The 6,202-nt window shown below is 37.1% G+C and overlaps 1 pseudogene; it reads right to left on the bottom strand.

The window, feature by feature from the left end:
- Positions 1–3,190: 3,190 nt before the first annotated feature.
- LOC147072844 (uncharacterized) lies at positions 3,191–3,674 on the bottom strand (annotated as a pseudogene).
- Between the last annotated feature and the right edge of the window lie 2,528 nt (positions 3,675–6,202).

The following is a 6,202-nucleotide window of genomic DNA, read 5'->3' as shown; positions in this document are numbered from 1 at the left end:
ATTTCGAAAAAAAATCAAAAATTCAGTATATTGGCAAAAAATATCAGTTGATCTACTGAAATTTCAGTAGACATGGCAACACTGAATGGCAACGTAGTCATAGACAAATTTTAAAGCAATATTTAGATTAGGGATTACTTATTGTACGGGATACTTAAAATATATTAAATTTTATATTCTAGCTGACCCGGCAAACTTCGTACCGCCTCAGAATCAAATAAATCTTGTGTTAACTTATTAGCTGAATTAAATTCAGTTTTTTAGTAAGTTAAAATGAATAATACTCAAAATGAATTGAGTTCAATAAATGTGCAAAAATCAAATCAAAATGAAAAGTATTTTAATTACATTGAAATGAATGTAATTCACGTGGCAGCAAGGCATTTGCTTTATTGAAGCTAATCGAAATGATTCGCGTAGCATTGTTGGACTACTTTCTGTTAAACTATTTGCTGGATGGGTTGCACTCGAGTCGATTCCCTTCATTGAAGCACCTTGTGATATACAACATTTTTCGTTTTGTTGTCAGTGGGGCCTTATGTTAGAACTTGCGAGTCGTGTGAAACATCGTAGTCATTCGCGAAAGTGACGTAGGTTATCGAAATAAGGCATGTCGAAACTTATCACTACCTGAATTAGTCATAATCTGTGTCGACAATATTACCCATACCAAAGGGCACTCGTGACCATAGTCCCCCATACGAGTTGAGTATGTGAGCATGCGCACTGATGTCTCGCGCCGATAACGCAGTTTAGTTTTCAACTGTCACATAAAAGTGAAAGGTTAGGCTGCGAAAAGATAGTATTTTATTATTGGGCTCGCGAGAATAATTACCTACATATTATTATTTTATATTTCGCCAAAGCATTGCTATAGATTTGTATCGTTCACCCAATTATTGTAAAATATGTCAATCCCATAAATAGTTACTTTTGCGGTACTTTTAGGATCACGTAATCATCCGCGAAACAGATCAAATAATTATGTTAACTTGTGTCAAAATGCTTTTTCACTCAGTGATGCACTATTTATACGTAATTTTCGATTAAACAAAGAGCTTGTGAGATATATTTTACAAATTCTCACGCCATATAGGTTTATTAGGTATCTTAAGTTTAATGTTACTACCTACCTACAAGCGTGAAGAGTTTACAATGCGAAAAAATGAATATGGTTGTATAGATTAAAATTAATCAAAGACATAGAAGATGTATGTTATATTTTGACACATTATTACGTTTATAATATTATATCCATGGAGAATTAGAAAGTCGTAGGTAGGTATAATGTTGAGACGGACATAACCTCACCTACCTCATTTCAATTAAGATCACTTAATTGAAACCTCTCCATTCTTTTGCTACTTTTGCACGACGAAGGACGTGAATTCATGTACCTATTACCCGATTTCCATGTTTATTTTGATATTTCGTTTCGTATGTGACAGTGACCTTGAAAATCAAAACGTCAAAATGAATGAGTTCGCTGACGGAAAGAACACGGCATTACCAATTTATAAACAATAAAGATGCCGAATTATTATATTACCTATTCACAATGTTACTTAATACTCTGTTATCTTGAGTTCAATTAATTATGTTAATGTTTTATAATGGTGTGTAATGAATAAATACCTACATAAAAAATAAATGTTATTGAAGACACTGTGTTTATTTTGTTAAATCTTGTTTTACAGTGTAATAATATTATATGGTTTCGCATTTATGTAAGGTTATATTCTACGTACATATATCTATATCATATTATACTAAATCAATCGAATATTGTAGAAATTATACACAAACATAACCAACAAAAATAATGATTTCGTTTGACATTTCATTTTTGACGTTTCATCTTGTACCATAGACACCGATTTTCTCGGTTTTGGCGATGTTGCCAACTAGTCACTCGCGAATTAAAATAGTCCGTAGCGAGTGGCTTCAAAAATAGGTGTTATCGTATACGGTATGAAACGGGCGATACTAACTTGTCATACCACACGGTTTTCGACCATACGACTCGCAAGTTCTAACATACCCGCCCAGGGTGCGAGAACGAACAAAGCGGATGGTTTACAGACACGTGAACATGCTACGTACAATAATTGACCGTGAGAGAAACATTCATTTTCTAGATTCATGCCACAAACACTCAAGGATTGGCTTTGTGATTTGTTGATCGTCATGGCGAATGCAACATGAATCGGAAAATGAATTCGTTTAAACTCGAATGGCATATCGGATGTGATCATCGGAATTCTCGGAATGAGAACTTCTTCACCTTTGAACATTCCTTTGATTATCGTCGCGTGAATCACATTACCCATGAGATTTCTCAGCACCAAACGCGTTCCATTACATAGTTTTGGTTGGTACGGATTTCGAAGCATGATGACTACCAAACCAACCTTCAGTTGTAAATTGTGCGGTGGTAAGCCAGGCAGATCCAATGAGTTTAAAAATTCAGTTGGATAGTTGGTTGCTTCGTCTTCGTTTGTTACACAGTCGATAGATTTAAAGGAGTGCAGTGGACCAACGATTTGATTTTGAATTGTGAAGTTTTAGTGATCCACATAATTATATGTTCGTTGCCGCAAGAATTGCTCGTTCACTCAACCAATTCTAATTTTTGTGGTTAGCAATGATGTCCGGGAACACTTTGTCGATGAGGTCGTCCTTCGTTGAGACGAAATTGCAAAAATTCAGCACAAAAGAAATCAATCCGTTTGATTCGTCGACAGGAACAAGGCCGTTACCGATAGTCAGCAATTGCTTTGAGAAATCTTCGGCAGATGGATCGTTTAGCAATGCAACTCGCATGTTTATCGTCAGCTGAAGTTTCTTCACATAGCGCCACAGAGTCGATGATTTGAGGCAAGCGTTTATTTCATCGGCAGCGGTCGATCTTGGAATGACTGGTAGGTAGTGTTTGGCGGAAATCGCCAGATAGTAGGTAGAATCATTGCGCCTCCAAAACATCTTGAGTCATTGCGCAGATCTTTCATAGTTCGTTTGAGTGCTTCCAACGCGTGTTTGTGCGCCATTGTGCATTCATTCCAGGTGATGATTTTACTTGCTACCAAAACTTTGGCCATTGCTGAGTGTTTAGCAATGTTGCATGTCGGTTTTTCAGTCGTTTGAAGGTTTAACGCCAATTTCAACACTGAATGAGCCGTTCCGCATCCTTCTAGCAACGTGGCCGCCATGGATTGAATCCGCGTTCTTCGATAATGTCTTCCTCCAAATGAAGTCATTTGGAAACATCAGTTATATCTTTGAGTGTTCGATAGAAAATTTCGTGATTCTGGTGTTTCGCCACGAAGCAATGAATGCAATGGCTCAGGTGGCGGAGGCAATAATGACAATTTCACCTTGCCACTGAGACAGCACAATCCAGGCGTTTCTCCACCAAACTTCAATGCTCCGCAATGGTCACACACAACCTCCATTGGGCCAATTCGAACGAAAGCATGCGAGCTATAATCAATTGTGCAATCGTATTGAAACGCTACTCGATTCAAATCAACACTTGAAGCATTTCTTCTTGCGCGTCGAAGATTATCACGTTGTTGATCTATGCGATAATCTCGACGATTTCTCATTGCAAACTGAGTCGTTTGACGTACTACCTATCTTTGTTCTTGAGTTTGTGAATCACGAAGTCGGGCCATATTAACGCGGCGCTCTTCTCGTGCGATTTCTTGTTCATCTGCAGTGGATTGATAAGCAATATTCCGAAGTCTAATTGCATTACGGTTTCGTTGTGAAAGATTTTCAATTTCAATTTTTTTTTTTTAACATATTGTGGAAATTACAAATTATAAGTTTAAGACGTTCACAACATGACATTTATAAACAAAGAAATATAAAACAGTATTACATAAAAAGAGATAGATAGTATGTTATTAAACAGTAGGAATATGTACTTACATACAAAAATATTAATATTAATTAGATAGGTACATGGAAGTACACCGGATGAGTTAAGCAGACCCTATTTTAAAAATTTATAAAATAACGTCCACCTATACTTATCCTCACGTATGTGGAATATATCAACACCCGAAGCAATTTTGTTGAACATAGTTATCGCCCTCCCAATTGGCATTACCAGTGGCAGATTGGTTCTGCACCTTGGGAGAATAAACAACTGATGTTCTCTATTTCTAAGATAATTATCAGGGACACACAGGTCAACACTGCCCAGAATGGCAGAGTTCTCATTTATACCTCGTATCAGTCGAAAAAAATACGTAGCTAAATAAAGATTTCTTCTAAATTGCAAACTGCAGTATGTAAGCATGCCTAAGAAAAAGTCAGCTGGATAAAGCCACGGATAGTATCCGTACAACCTCAAATAAAGGAGTCTCAAGAATTTCTTCTGAACCCTCTCCACCATAAGGCCATACTTCAACTGATGCGGTGCCCAAACAATAGACCCACTCTCAATTCTGCTTCGAACTAAAGAATTAAATAAAAGTTTTAATACCGTAACATCCGAAAAGACCCGGGAAGTACACATGAAGAAGCTCAACATTTTAAGCGCCTTGTTACAAATGGTAACTGAATGGCTAATAAATTTCAGTTTACTCTCAAACGTAATGCCAAGATCCCTTACAGATGATATTCGTGACAGAACTCTGACATGCATCGAGTATTGGAAAAACAACACTTTTGAGGCTCTGATAAACGACAAAATATTGCATTTATCAATATTGAATTCTAGTTTGTTACGCCTGCCCCAATCTAATATATTATCTATATCAAGTCGGAGCTGACGACAATCGTCCAAGGTGACAACTTCCAAAAAGAGTTTCAAGTCATCAGCGAACAACAAAAACATAACATTTTTTATTACCAATGCTATGTCATTTATAAAAATCGTGAACAGCAACGGCCCTAAGTTTGAGCCCTGAGGGACACCAGAAAATGTGTAAAAGGTCTGTGACTGATAAAGGCCGTACGATACGTATTGTTGACGGTTCCTAAAATAACTCCTGAATAGCTTCAAAAATCGATCAGACAATCCAATAAGTTGGATTGGATTGGGTTGGATCCAAAGATTAGATCTTCTGGCTCGCGGCATTGTAAATAACACTGGAAAATTAATCACACAATTCATAATTACATAATGAAGCAATTATCGATGCGCGCACAATCACAAATATGAAAACCTCACAAAGTGAACATCTTCGAAGGCAACTTACCGTTTGAAAATCACGATAGAAATAGCTATTTGTGCACCTAGCTGGTAATGATTATTCACGGAAATCGATTGTCGAATGAAGTCCGAAGGACGGATTTTGAAATTCGTAGGTAAATAATGAGTAATACCAGCGATGAGATCATATAATTTTATCCCTGGCGTTAAATTTAATCGAACGAAAATTTTGGGATGTTTGCATTCGTTTGATTAATTTGATAGGCGCAGTCGGAAAAGCAAAGGAGATTCAGGCAGGACTACTTCCTCGAAAATTCGCCGGGATCTACAATTACTACTATATACTACGAACGTCTTTCGGGATTATCTGAGGCTTTACTAAATCAACTCTCAAAGGATAATGCACACAACGCCATGTTCACTCTTTCTATTGTTTGTTTGTTTCTTGTTTATTCTTTCTGTCATGTATCAGAGATGGCGTTGTATACGGATTTTTTTTTTTTGTGATTTTCTTACTTTTTGAATGCACGAGGTTCATCGTTCAAATTCATCGAAATCATTCAAAAGCCGTTCCATACAAAATGTATGAGAAAATTAATTTTTTTCATACTTAATTTTTTCCTATATTTTAATAGTTATTCTGCTGTTGACCCGAAAGTTTTTACCTTCGATTTCAGCAGCACGAGATGTCAGGGTGCATAAGGGGCTGTGTTTTGAGATGTCTCAGATTCTTACATGTCACGGAGTCATGCGAGCATACATGCACCGGTTTAAAATAACATCTGATGGAAAGTGTCCATGCGACGACGGAAGCGACCAGGACGTCCTACCATAGATTGTCAAATCTTTAGCAAGGAGCGGCACAACCTGAACTTTTTATTACAGGTGGCAGATGCGGACTTTCGAGACCTTCCAGGGACCATGACAAACGAGGCCGGAAGAGATACACTTTTTAATTTCTGTATTGATGTAATAAAAAGGATAAAAATAATAAATGGTGACATGTAACGATGATTCATGCCTTTCAGATCCAGTGAC

The sequence above is a fragment of the Rhyacophila brunnea genome, unplaced genomic scaffold (assembly GCF_057557595.1).
Source record: "Rhyacophila brunnea isolate RB1 unplaced genomic scaffold, BYU_Rbru_1.0 scaffold_19, whole genome shotgun sequence".
Taxonomy (NCBI): domain Eukaryota; kingdom Metazoa; phylum Arthropoda; class Insecta; order Trichoptera; family Rhyacophilidae; genus Rhyacophila; species Rhyacophila brunnea.
Note: the sequence above shows the minus strand (reverse complement) of the source record. Positions and strands in the feature narration are given on the sequence as shown.